Source organism: Quercus robur, chromosome 4, assembly GCF_932294415.1.
Source record: "Quercus robur chromosome 4, dhQueRobu3.1, whole genome shotgun sequence".
NCBI lineage: Eukaryota > Viridiplantae > Streptophyta > Magnoliopsida > Fagales > Fagaceae > Quercus > Quercus robur.
Window position 1 is genome coordinate 20,012,795 of NC_065537.1, and position 13,239 is coordinate 20,026,033.

Consider the following 13,239-nt stretch of genomic DNA (forward strand, 5'->3'; position numbering starts at 1 on the left):
AAGGTCAGGAGGACCAAGAATTGATAGGAGAACTTGGGCAGGGGATCAACCTAGAGAGCAAAATGGAGATCCCGGAATGATGAACGTGATGAAGATGATTGGTGCATTCACCAACTGCTTGGAAAGCTTCTCACGAAGGTTTGAAAGCCCTAACTCCCATACCCAATCCTTTAAGGAAATCACCCCAAACGCAAGTGACGTGTGGGTGAAAAGGGGTACTCATGCATAAGCATTACAACATGTCCATGCATTAATACTTCCTATGCTTTGTGACTATGTTTGTGTGGTATGCTTGTTGCTTTTGATTTTGGTTGTTTTCTTGTGAATATTTCTTAATTGTGTTTTATCAGTCTTTTTGTTTCTTGAGTCAAAAAATCCAAAAATTACATAAAAATTTGAAAATCAAAAAGCTTGATTGACTTTGTTGAGTTTTTGTCTTAAAACTCGTTTTGCCTTGTACCTTTGTGCTAATGGCTTTGTGCATTTTCGAGCATTGCTTGTTTTCATGCACTCATATCACTATGGGAAAAATCTTGAAATCTATGTGATTGTTGTAAATAGATCTTCAAACTTGTCATGAATGATTAGTGAATGGTTATGTTGATCTTGAAACATGCATAGACTTGTGTCTATATCTCTTCCCACTTTTTATTTTTTGCTAAAAAGAGCTCACCAAATGTAAATCTCCAAATGAAAAGAGATATTGAGCTGCAAAAGCCTGTCGCACATTCTAGTATTTGACTAGGAAAAAGGGTAAGCGACCTTATATTAAAAGTGAAATTTCTTTCAAAAAGGCCAAAGGCCTGTTCTTCAAAGAAAAATGTTGTCTATCCCTCTCACAATGAGAGATGATTGCCTCAAAAGATCAAATGTTATGGCTGAAAGTGGAGTCAAATGAAAGGCTCCAAGTTATGTTATCAAGTTGTGTGGGAAGTCATATATTCATATTTCTATAATTGAGATTGGTCACATGATCTAGTGCTAATTGTGTATGCCTTGGTTGAATTGATCATTGAAGCTTCACATTAGACAAAGGACTATCTCAGTGTTGATATCCACACACAACACACAAGTTTATGTTCAATAAATGCCATATTCATTTGTGTGATTGTACTTGATAAAATGTGTTTTCACATGCTCAATCTTTGTTAATTCAAGCACAAAAAGATTTTTGAGTGTTTTAGGTGTTTTTGGAAAGTGTTTTGCTGGAAAAATCTGAAAATTTCAAAAATACAGTTTTGCCCTGTTTTGGCGGCTTAGTCGCGGGTATGTCAAGTCGCGAGCTTCAGTCGCATCTTCGCTGGTCAGTTTTGGCGACTTGTTCGCGAGTGGAAGGTCCAGTCGCGAGATTCACTCAGAGATTTTCGCGGCTCAGCTCGCGACTCACTCGCGGGTAGACCTTCCAGTCGCGAAAAACACTTAGAAAAATTTTTCAAAATTTTCCTCTTGAGTGCTTTGGCGGCTTGAGCTGGCGACTGTGTGGCGACTTAATCCAGTCGCGAAAATCGCGTGTTTTGCAGAAACAGGAGCAGTTTTTAAACTTTTTCAGTTTTTCCCTCGAATTTTTGTGACTGTTCATCTTCTCTCTAAACACTCTCCCTCCCAAACACTCCGTGCTCCCTTTTCCAATCTCTTGTGTTGCACTCTTGTAGCTCAAAATCGTCAAGTTACAGGTATGGGTTTTCTGTTTTACCCTCTTTTCTTCATGATTTTGTGCTTTTACCCTTGATTTTTTCGCATTTGATTGTGTTTTTGAAATGGGTTTGTGTTTCGGTCTCTGCTCCTTGTTCTTGCTTAGCGTGTGATTTCTGCTGCTATAGTTTGTGTTAAATGATTGCCATATGCTTATTGCTCTTCATCTTGTGCTTAGCTAAGTGTTTATTTTATTTCATTTCATTCTGATCTTTGAGCTGTTGAGTGATTTCTATTGGTTCGTTCTGAGGTTGTGAGTTTTACTGTGCTAGATTTGCATGTTCTAGTGTGTCTATCTGTGGGTAGCTTCTGTTTGGATCAATATATTGTTTGAGTGTCATATCATTTTTTCATTATCTGCCTCAATGTCATTTATCTGCCTTCAGGATAGTTTCACCATGTTGATTCATGTGTTTCCTATCCTAGGCTTGGTTTATCCACATGTTTGAACTAAATAGCTTGCTGTTTAAGTGTTTGAAGTTCATTTGTTTGGTTGATATCTCTTTCTGTTTACTACATGGTTCTGACTGGTTCTGCACATATATTGCTATATGTTGTTGTGGCCTTTTCTGATTGTTCACAGATGGCACCTTCACCTCAGAAGAAGAAATCTACTGCGAAGAAGGCTGACAAAAGACTTAAGATGGATTCTAGATTGTTTAGGTCAGTCCACCACTTTGAGAGATACAAGGATAACTTCTTGAATGCAGGAATCATTCAAGAGAGATTTGTGGATTTGGAGGACTTAAGGCAAACTTTTATTCCCAGTTGTTTTGAAGGAAGAGAATGGGAAAAGCTTTTGAGTGGTTTCCCTGTTGTGTGTGAACCCTTAATTAGGGAATTCTACTCAAATGCTGTGATAAAAGATAATGAATTGAGTTGCTGGGTAAGGGGTAAAGAGTTTGTCTTAGATGCTCATGTCATAGATGATGCATTAGGGCTTGAAGGATTAGATGATGAAGAATTTATCAATTACAAGGATAGGAGTGTGTCTATTGAAACAATTCAACAAAGGATAGGTGGGCAGAGAGAAGGGAAATGTTTGAATACCACTGCCTTTCCAGTGGACATGAGGTGCCTTACCATAATCATGATGTTTAACCTCTATCCCATTAGGAAATTGACTACAATCAACTGTGCTAGAGCAGTCTTTCTGATGGATCTCAAGGAAAAGAACTTCATAGACATAAGTTCCCACATTTATGACACCATTGTGGATGAGACCAGAACAACCTCTAGGCCTAAATTGATCTTTCCAAGTTTGCTTATGAGGATTTTTAGGAGTAAAGGAGTTCCAATCCCTCAAGACATCAGTCCCATGTCTACACCCTCTGCAATCAACAAGCTTACCTGCAAAAGGATAAGTGTTAGGCTTCCAGGAGAAGAAGATGAAGGTGATGAAGGAGAGGCTGCTCCAATGGAGACTGAAGCAGAAGCAGCTGGACTTGCATCAACTTCAACACCTAGGAGAAGTGGCAAAAGACACAGAGCTTCAACCTCTGCAGACACACCTCCAGATGCTTTCCAGATCATTCTGGAAAGGCTTGATGGGATCAGGGCAGTCCAGACTGAGCATTCTGACAGGATGAGAGCCATGCAAGACCAGATTGATGTCTTGGCTGCTACACTTGACAGCTTCACAACTCAGCATGACAAGTGACCCTTTGGCCATTCCATGTCAAAAAGGGGGAGAAGTTCATTGATAATTGAGAAGCAGAAAAGCAGCTCTTAAGGGGGAGTAATTTGTTGAGGGGGAGTAATTTGTGTTTTTTTTTTTGGTTTTTATGGTTTTAATACACTAGGTTTTGGTGTATAACTGTTTCTAACTCTTTTCATATACTCTTGGTTAAACTTTAATATATGTTTGATGATGTTATTCAGGTATTTGTTGGTTTGTACCCATATGCTTTTGTAAGCTTTTAGGGTTATTGTTTAATGCATAGTTTGTAGGCCGTGTGGTATGTACCATGCTTAAGTGCAGCCTTTATGCTATGTTGAAATCAGTACTTTAATCTAAATGTTCTGCATTTTGGTTTATGTACTGTCACTCTTGTGCCCTTGTAGGATTGTTCCTAGATGCATATGCCATGTGTGCTATGCATTGGTTGAGTGTTGAACATACAAGTGTCTTGCCTTGTGCTTGTTAACTTGTATGTCCTTGTGTTCATTCCAAGTGTGAATGAACACTGTGATCACTACCTTGTGGTGTTCACTTGGTTGATCAAGCCATGGTTTGTTTATTAACTCCATCTTTGCTTGATCTCATATTGCCTGTTTCATATGCATTAATAATTTTCTGCTTACAATGATTATGGTGTATTGTTGTGTTTCAGGAGTTTATGTTCATATGATTCAAGTGCTTCACAGCTTCTAGAGTTAGGTGTGAGTGAGTTTTGATCAACTGTTCCCAACTCACATGTTAAGTCTAGAGTCTGTTTTAGGGTTTTGTCACGGAATAGCCAAAGGGGGAGATTGTAAGGTTGATTTTATTCAACCATCTAATTGGCTTTATTCCGTGCCAAATTTGCTTGTAATTCAGCATTTAGTAACCCTGTATTTAGGTGGGATTGTTGTAAGGGTAGTGAGTGAGATAGTGTGAAGATTGCTCAAGAGTGTGCAAGAAAACAGAGTGTCGCGGCTGGGACTCGCGGCTTCAACCCGCCAGAAGATGCACACGTGCCAAGCATGCTGGAAGATGAACAGTCATGCTAGCTGGAGCACTACAGGACAAAACAGGACAACTGGCCATACGGTTAACTCGCGACTGGAACTCGCGACTTAGTCAAGCCGCGAGGTCAAGCCGCGAGCCACCCCTGTTTTGGAAAAACCTGACGTTTCGCATTCCACTCCACTTCAGTATAAATACCCTTTTAACCCACGATTGAAAGAGAGCTTCCAGAGAGAATTTTGAGAGAGAAACCCTAAAGAAAAACCAGATTGTTTCACCCACAATCTCTACCTTAGAGTCTCATCAAATTCCCTCACTCTCTTCCTCTCCATTGTCAAATCCTTGAGAGGCCTTTATACCAAACCTGGTTCTCACCATTATCATCCCTGTGAGACAGACGTTTGGAGTTCTGGGAAGCAGTTAGGAAGGAGCCAATATTCATTGGTTGATGCTACGGTGTAGTAGCGGAATCCGGAAAGCTAGAAAAGAAAAAGGTTCGGCGCAACCTCGTTGGAGCAAGAAGCTTGGAGGGCTTAGGTGCATTGGGTAGATTAGGCTTGGAGGGTCTATTGCTGTCCTTGTATCCCAACTGTATTTTCTAGTGGATTGATTACCGCTTGGAGGGCGGCGGAGAGGTTTTTCGCCGAGGTCTTCGGTTTCCTCTTCGATAACATATCTGGTGTTATCCCTGTGTTTGCATCTTCCTTCCTCTCTATCTCTGCCTTTACATTATCTGCTGTGGTTTATTTTGTTGTGGCTTAGATAGTTGTTTAATCAATTCCATATTATAGCATATGTTAAGTTTCCGCACACTACTTGTTTAACATATTGCTTGTGTTTATTAAATTGGTTTTTGGGGGTCTAAACGTTCAAAAGTGTTTTTGTACACGTTTTTGAACTTTCAGTCTCTAAATTCGAGGGTTTAATGTGTCTTCCCCCCTTTGCGATGTGGGCAATTTTTTCTGGTCATTGGGATCAGTGTTTCGAGGTTTGAAGTGCCTCCCCCTAATTGTGGGTGTTTGGCTATTTACTTGGGGTTTGAAGTGTCTCCCCCCATTTGCGGGTATTGAGTTGGATTCTTGGGGTTTGAAGTGTCTCCCCCCGTTTATGGGTATTTGGCTATTTACTTGGGGTTTGAAGTGTCTCCCCCCATTTTCGGATGTTTGGTTGTTCTCAGGTTCTGGTATTTCATTCCATATGTCATGTCTTGTGGTGGTAGTAGATGTCCTATCCATTAATTCTTCCCATGTCATTGTAAAGCATTCGGGTAGGTCATAGATCAAGTCAAATGGGTCTTCCTTATTTTCTTCTTCAGTGATTAAACAATTAATCCTTAGTCCTTTCCCAAAATTGTGATTGGGCAAGGGATTGTTAGTGATGCTAGGCCTTGTAGGCGGCCCAATCACCTTGTTGTCTATTAGGTCTTGAATTGCATGATGATGGGCGAAACAACGATTAGTTTCATGACCAGGGCCTTGGTGATAAGCACATCTTTTATTCACATTAAACCTAGAGGGCAAGGGGTTTGGAATTGATCTTGGGTCTAAAGGCTTTAATAACCCTTTTGCTTTTAGCTTTTCATATACTTGGCTGGTGGGCATGAAATTCTCTCTTAGGCCTAGGCCATTGTGATACTTGCACAGGTGCAATAGGTACAATCAATTGGTAAGGATCATTTTCTACATTCTTTTCAAACCTTGGAAGGTCACTAGTCTTTATATTACCATTGTTTATAGCATCCCCAATTTGGATTCCAGTAGCAATTAAAGTTTTAAAATTGGGAAAATATTGTGCAAATAAATACCTGTGGTATACAAGCAATAAATTCTTTACAACCATGGCTAATTGTTTCTCTTATTTGGCCTACTCATCATTTGTACTGGCTTGACTCTCCACTTGGTAATGAAAGTAGAGAAAGATTCCTTCGACTCTTGCTTGGTAGTTTCAAGGTCTCTTCTTGTGATATCCACTTCCATATTGTACTTGTATTGCTTGTGAAACTCTTGGCAGATGTCCTCCCAACTTTTTGCTTTTGCATCATCCAGGTTGAGGAACCACTTAAGAGCAGCTCCAATCAGTGTGTTTTGGAACCTCTGAGTAAGTACTTCCTCGATCGCGCCTTAAGGCTACATAGCCCTCATATATGTCTTAAGATGGGACTTTGGGTAGCCGGTCCCATCAAACTTGTCTAGGGTTGGCATCTTGAACTTGGGTGGCAACCTTGCATTAGGGAATAGAAAGAGAGAATTGTAGTCCATAAGTTCCTCCATCTTACGAGCTCTTCTAATCATCTCCTTCATTTTATTCATTCTCTCATTGATCTTCTTCTCATTCTCTATGGTTGGTGGATCATGATTAGTCTTGTCCTCCTCTTGATTATTCTTTGAATTTTGAAATTGTTGCATCATACGATTCATGTCTTCCCTCAACTAAATCTGACTAATTACTGTCATGCCCCAAACCCGATACCAAGATTTGTGACCATGACTGGCATGCTAATATCAAGCCTAAACCTAATATTAACAAGAACCAACTTTTTTTGAAAACTTTTACAAAATCTTTCCTCTTTCTTTTCATTTTTCTTTCTTTACTTAATTGATATAACCTTTCACTTGACATTCAGAGCATCTACATTGTACTCTAAAGAATAACATAATTCACCAATTGTTCAAATTCGGAATTTCACACAATACATCTCTTAATACTTTAAGGTACACACTTTCATTAGGTCCTAAAATAAACAATGCTACAAATCTAAACATCATATTGCTAATTTAGGGTCTATACATATAAAACTAAACCAGCTCCTTCCAAAACTCGACTAAGGCTCCCTCTGGTCCAAAATAAACCTGCTAACTGAAAGAGTGGAAGGGGTGAGCTACACAGCTCAGTAAAGGTAAAATATATGAGAATTCAACAAGGATGCATGTAACCAAATCATTTCATTCTATGAATATTCGAACAGGAGAACATCTTTTCATGCATAGTATTTTATACGATTCATAATAATAGCTTATACGCTCATCATAGAAAATAATTGTTCTCCTTTTTCTTATCGGTTTAATATTACCAAAACTTTTCGGATTAAACTTCTTTCACTTCCTATAAAGTTGCCATACATATATTCTCATTACAAGATAATTATTTTAACTTAAATCAGATAATCGGCAACTTTGTATTAAGCTAGAAACATCTTGACTAATAAGAAAACTTTTCTTTATAAACCTCTTTCCAAAAAATATTATAACTTTCATAGTCATAAAACTTAACATTTCATAAAGAACAAGTATCTGATAACTTTTAAACATAACTTGTACTTTCATCAGAAACTTTACCTTTATAGCATAATAGAACTTCAGAAACTTTTATCTTTAATGAACAGCTTTTCTTTTCATTAGAAACTTCTTCTTGCCATGAGAGCTTTCACTTTTCACAATGCATTTAAACAAAATAATTCTCTCATGATTAATAACATAATATAGCTGTTCATAAATAACTTATTGGTTAGCCCATATCTGATAAGTCTGTACTTATTTGGGAGGCTTCTAGCACCACGGTGCTAGGCATCCAGCATTCCCCACAATGCAAGGTATTCTCGGGATTACATCATAATACATATCTTCCAACCATAGGGGTAGGTTGGCTTCCCCCACAAGTTGGCCGTAACCAACAAGGGGCGGGTACAGCAGAGCCAGTCCCACTTAATGGCCAATCATATAACGTTTTTCCATGGAAAGCTAGTAATTAACCCTTACTAGCCGAGTTCAGATTACCAGAGGACATAACTCAAAAACATTTCATACTTTACATCATACTAAGATTTCTTATCTTGCATAACATTTCATAATAGTAGGATTTCCATTCTTTTCTTTAAATCTCATGTTCGTGGAATCAGTAATAGCATCAATATGCTTAAATCCTATACATAAGTTTTCGAAAGCTTACGAACATATCTTTGTCAGAATAATGAATATATGCCATATCTCTAATCAAAAACATTTTAATGCATAATATACTTTAAAATAACCTCATGACTTACCAAATGCCCATATAACTTATCCCTTACTTGAAAGCAGAGGAATCCGAGAGCCTAAAGTCGAAGGAGCTTAGACTTGGATACCGGTAACACCTAAACCAAATATCAAAGCTTATTACTATCCATAATTCCTTATCATAAACTTCACATTCATTTCAAAGCCTATCTCTTAAAATCAAGGAAGTCCTAATCCCACCTTAAAGAGGTTCCCACAAACACAAAATGTATTCATCAGACAACATGATGTACTAAATCATAGAGAAACCAGTTCATAAAATTTATATATGATTCTAACATATCAAAGGATGAGCATATTAAATTATAGCTCAAAAAATTCACCCTAACCTTGGAATTAAATCCTCAAAGTTAGGCATGTCCCTTACTGTTCACTGTTTTATTCCAGCAGCGTATTCCTCATTTGTAAAATACAAATGGGCTGTTCACGCATATCCAATTGTCATGAAAATTTACATAACTACTCCCCTATATGTTCAGTATATACCATAAAAATTTCGGAGTCAAATAATAAACCAATTATTTACTAAAAATCACACAAGACAGCATACTCAAATCTGTCCTGACAGAATTTCTTGTAACTTACAAATTAAACCATTAATTTTATGTTCATCCAAATGCTGTGAGACCACTTCTATAACAACCATATGTGTCTTAGAATTCATAAAAAATACTCCTAGCATCCAAATTCACAGAATATGATTTAATACATATTTTTCTTGTTGTAAACATCAAATCTGTCACAGAGACAGCTTCAGTACATATTCTTACAAAATCATCAACAAATAGCAATAGGCCTTAATTTCATTTGGGTATTTTTATACCTATAGTATAAATATTAAAATACCCTAATAAGCATTCAATAGACCACAATATCATCAATATTTCAAGTAACTAAAACAGAATCACCAATTAAACTTCCAAAAACAGAGTAGAGAACAAAGAGGGAAATAAGCAAACAATTATACTAAAGCATCTAATCATGGCAATTATATATTAAGAACAAGTTATAATAAAACAGGCTAATAATATTCATGCATCAACACAAAAACATGCTAGTTAATGGGAAAAGAAAAGAAAGAAAAACAAAACACCTCTTGAATGAGCGTGCTCTTCTAATGAATAAATATTTTAGAAACCAAAGAAGTTTATTCACTTCTTTGAGGTCTAAAATACTTTGCGCACAAAAAAGAAGTTCTTAAAGCAAAAGCCTCCAGAGCGTCTTTAACGTAAGGGGAATTGAAAAGTCAAAAGAGAAGAACCCCTAATTCTTATTTGTTTCCTCTATTTATAGAGGTTGGGATGCTGAATGAGATCAGATACAAATTGAAATGCGTCCTTATCTCTAAAAAGTCGAAAAAGATAGGTTTTATCTTAATCAAGAAGTCACCAAGCCAGGTCAAAAATTTGGGCCAATTGGCACTTGGGAAGTGTCGAATGGCCCTTTTGGGTGCCAGGTCCGCGTTTGAGTTTTGGTCCAATTTGGACTCCCTTATTGAGGATTTTTGAGTCGGGAATCGTACCTAGATCCATTTTTAATCCGTATTCTAAAAATTAATCCTTATTCTTGATATTCAGGTCTTTAAAGTGATAAATATTCCAGAAAGGCTTGATTATCCACAACTTCTTTGTTATTTGATTATCCACTTTATTCCCATGCAAGTAGGCCTAGTTTAGACACTAACCAACAACCAATCACAAAATTATTTAATTAATTTTAATTGTCTAACAAATTAGAATTAATTTAAACTAATCATGCGTGATCGGTTCCACCCACACAATATGCATGTAGACCGTGAAAACTTGATCATGTGATATCTTTCAATCCGATGGTCCGATTTGGAAATCAGACATACTGTTGCGACCACTAGAACCTCAAGATTATTTTTATGATATGCAATAAATGAATTAATGCATGTAATGAAACTCTCAATTTTGGGTATATGAATGGTCACTCTAGTCATTTTCCATGATTAAATTATGGGTGCCAAATCGAGTGTCTACACCCTTAACCATGAACTAAATTGCTTCTCATCTACTTGTGTGGTTCCTCTCCTTTTCATCTTTGAAGTGCAATCCTTATCATGGTGTGTGAGACATCCGTACCAATAGCATATGTTTGGGAGTCGTTTGTACTTAAAATTAATCCAACTCGCCGAACCGTCCCTCCGAGCAATCTTTCTACCTCTGCATAACAGAATTGACGAGTTGACAGTGATTCGGACTCATAAAAAATTGCATCCCTCTCCATCCCCTACATCAGTCTCACTCTCATCAACCACACCTACAATTGACGCAATGTCCTTCGCTACAACCATAGAAAAACTTCCAATAGGCAGATTGTGAACTTGCACCCAAAGCCTAGTCTTGTCAAAAACCAAACTCCTCACATTAGTTTGCTTCGACACTCTTTTAAGGGCCACTAGGTATTTATCAAAGGACCAAGGTTCTCCCTTCAAAACTCGGTCGACATCCGATGGATCAAAGAACTCAAACAAGATCCTGTGATTTCCCATGTCCCTTACTTCAAATCCCTTCCGAGTGCGCCACAAAAGTTTGAACATTCGCGCAATAGCCTCCATACTTAGAACCCGACTAGTGAAGAAGTGGTCTTCCAAATAGTATCCTTCCTCAGTCTCATCCTCCCGGACCAAATATTGGTTTCCCTCATGCTCTGATAATGAAAACATTTCCCACTTCTCTCGGACAGGGACTCCATGGCAACAATTGATGCACTCCCAACTATGTTCCTTGATCAGAGAACAAGGAAACCAAAATCCCAACCTCTACGGTGGGCATCAACTTTCACTGACTGCTAAGGTTTTCGGAAAAACCCTAGGTAGGAAAACTTAGGACCTAATTGCTACCAACGTTCTATACTACTACTACATGGATGTACTAGAAAAGAGAGAATAATACTAAAACCTGCAAAATAAATTAAAAAGGAAAAATGCTAAACATATTGATATTGTTATCAATGTGATTGGTGGGCTTCAACTTCCTCACAAATGAATATTTGAATTGCCTCTTTATGATTGATGATATATCAGTTTGTAAACGCAATGTAGTAAAACTTGTAGTATCTATAGTTGTACTAAATAAAAAGAGAGAAATGTTATGTGTACAACATTTTTACAACAAATTTTAAGTGGCAAGTTGTTATTGATTGTTATTCGTGGGCAAAAAATAATTTAAGTGGTGGATTCAAATTTGAACCAATAACAACTTACCACTTAGGATTTTTTGTAAAAGTATTATGAAAATGTTGTGAATGTAGTACTTCTAAAAAATAAATCTTTTTAGAGCATTTGCATCAAACAATAGAAAAATGGCTCAATTTTACATATTTAAGCTGCAAAATCACTCATATCAATCAAGTTAAAGATGTGTAAATATAGTAACTATTTAAATTTATACAGGCACAATTTATTTCACATTTAATTTTTTATTCTTTGTTTAGGTATCTTAAGGATGAAAGAAAAGTGAGTGGTAGTTAATATGTGTAAAAAAAAAAAAAACAATTAAAAATTCAAGAAAATGTGATATTTTAATGAAATAGAGTTTAAAATAGATAATATGACATGTGTAATTTTTAAATTGACTATATAGAATAAAAATAAATAAAATTTTATATTAGAGAGAATGAGATTAAAGAAAATGGCCGATTATTAGGGTAAAAAGAAAGTCAAAAGGGACAAAAGAGTCAAGGACGCAACACAAAAACTCAACAAATTTGGTAATCAAACATGACCAAAGCAATGACATCGTCCGGATTAGGGAATGATCCAGAAACTCAAATGAATTTGGTAATCAAACATGGCATTATTCATAAGATAAGTTTGATTACCAATACACTTTGTAGTCAAAGTCATACTTTAGCATTGTTTTTATTATTGTTGTTTTTCTACCAGCATACTTTAGCATTATTTAATTAAGGGATAATTACAGTAAACCCACCTAGGGTTAGGCCCGATTACACTGTGCCTACCCGTGGTTCAAAACTTATCACTTTGCCCACCTCAGGTGCCTTCCGTTAGGGATCTGTTACCCACCTCTCCGTTTGCCGTTAGAAAAACACATTTTTAAAGAAAAACAAACATAACAAAGATCAAAAAGTTAGGACTTTTTATTGCTTAAGAACTTGTTTGAGAACAAAACACAGGAATAGCACAGATCAAATGCTATTCCTGATTAAAAGTGATATCATTGAGCATTTGTTTTTTTATTCTTGTTTTTTTTTTTTTTTTATAGATCTCTCCAACTTTTATTCAAACCAAACCAAACCCAAAAAAAAAAAAAAAAATTCCAGAAAACACAAGCCAAATCCCAGAAAACACAAGCCAAATTTGATCTGTGCTATTCCTGTGTTTTGTTCTCAAACAAGTTCTTAAGTAATAAAAAGTCCTAACTTTTTGATCTTTGTTATGTTTGTTTTTCTTTAAAAATGTGTTTTTCTAACAGCAACGGAGAGGTGGGTAACAGATCCCTAACGGAAGGCACCTCAGGTGGGCAAAGTGATAAGTTTTGAACCACGGGTAGGCACAGTGTAATCGGGCCTAACCCCAGGTGGGTTTACTGTAATTATCCCTTTAATTAATCTATATATATATATATATATATATATATATATAACTGAAGCCTTTGAAGCTCCCACAATTTTCCACGTCAGCACAATATTTAAAAAATCCCACAATTTTCCACATTAACACAATATTTAAAAAATAAATAATAAAATTAAAAACTCTTTTCACTTCGTTAAAAAATCTATTCAGTCAAAAACACCGGATACTTATCTTAAAAATATATATATATATTAAAAAAAAAAACG

At 36.6% G+C, this 13,239-nt stretch overlaps 1 long non-coding RNA gene across 1 annotated transcript; it reads right to left on the reverse strand.

Moving 5' to 3' along the window:
- Positions 1 to 6,955: 6,955 nt before the first annotated feature.
- LOC126720811 (uncharacterized) lies at positions 6,956 to 9,351 on the reverse strand. Its single transcript, XR_007653694.1, has 2 exons — positions 8,742 to 9,351; positions 6,956 to 8,489 (listed from the first exon to the last, which is right to left on the reverse strand). It is a non-coding gene; the product is annotated as an uncharacterized LOC126720811 (long non-coding RNA).
- Between the last annotated feature and the right edge of the window lie 3,888 nt (positions 9,352 to 13,239).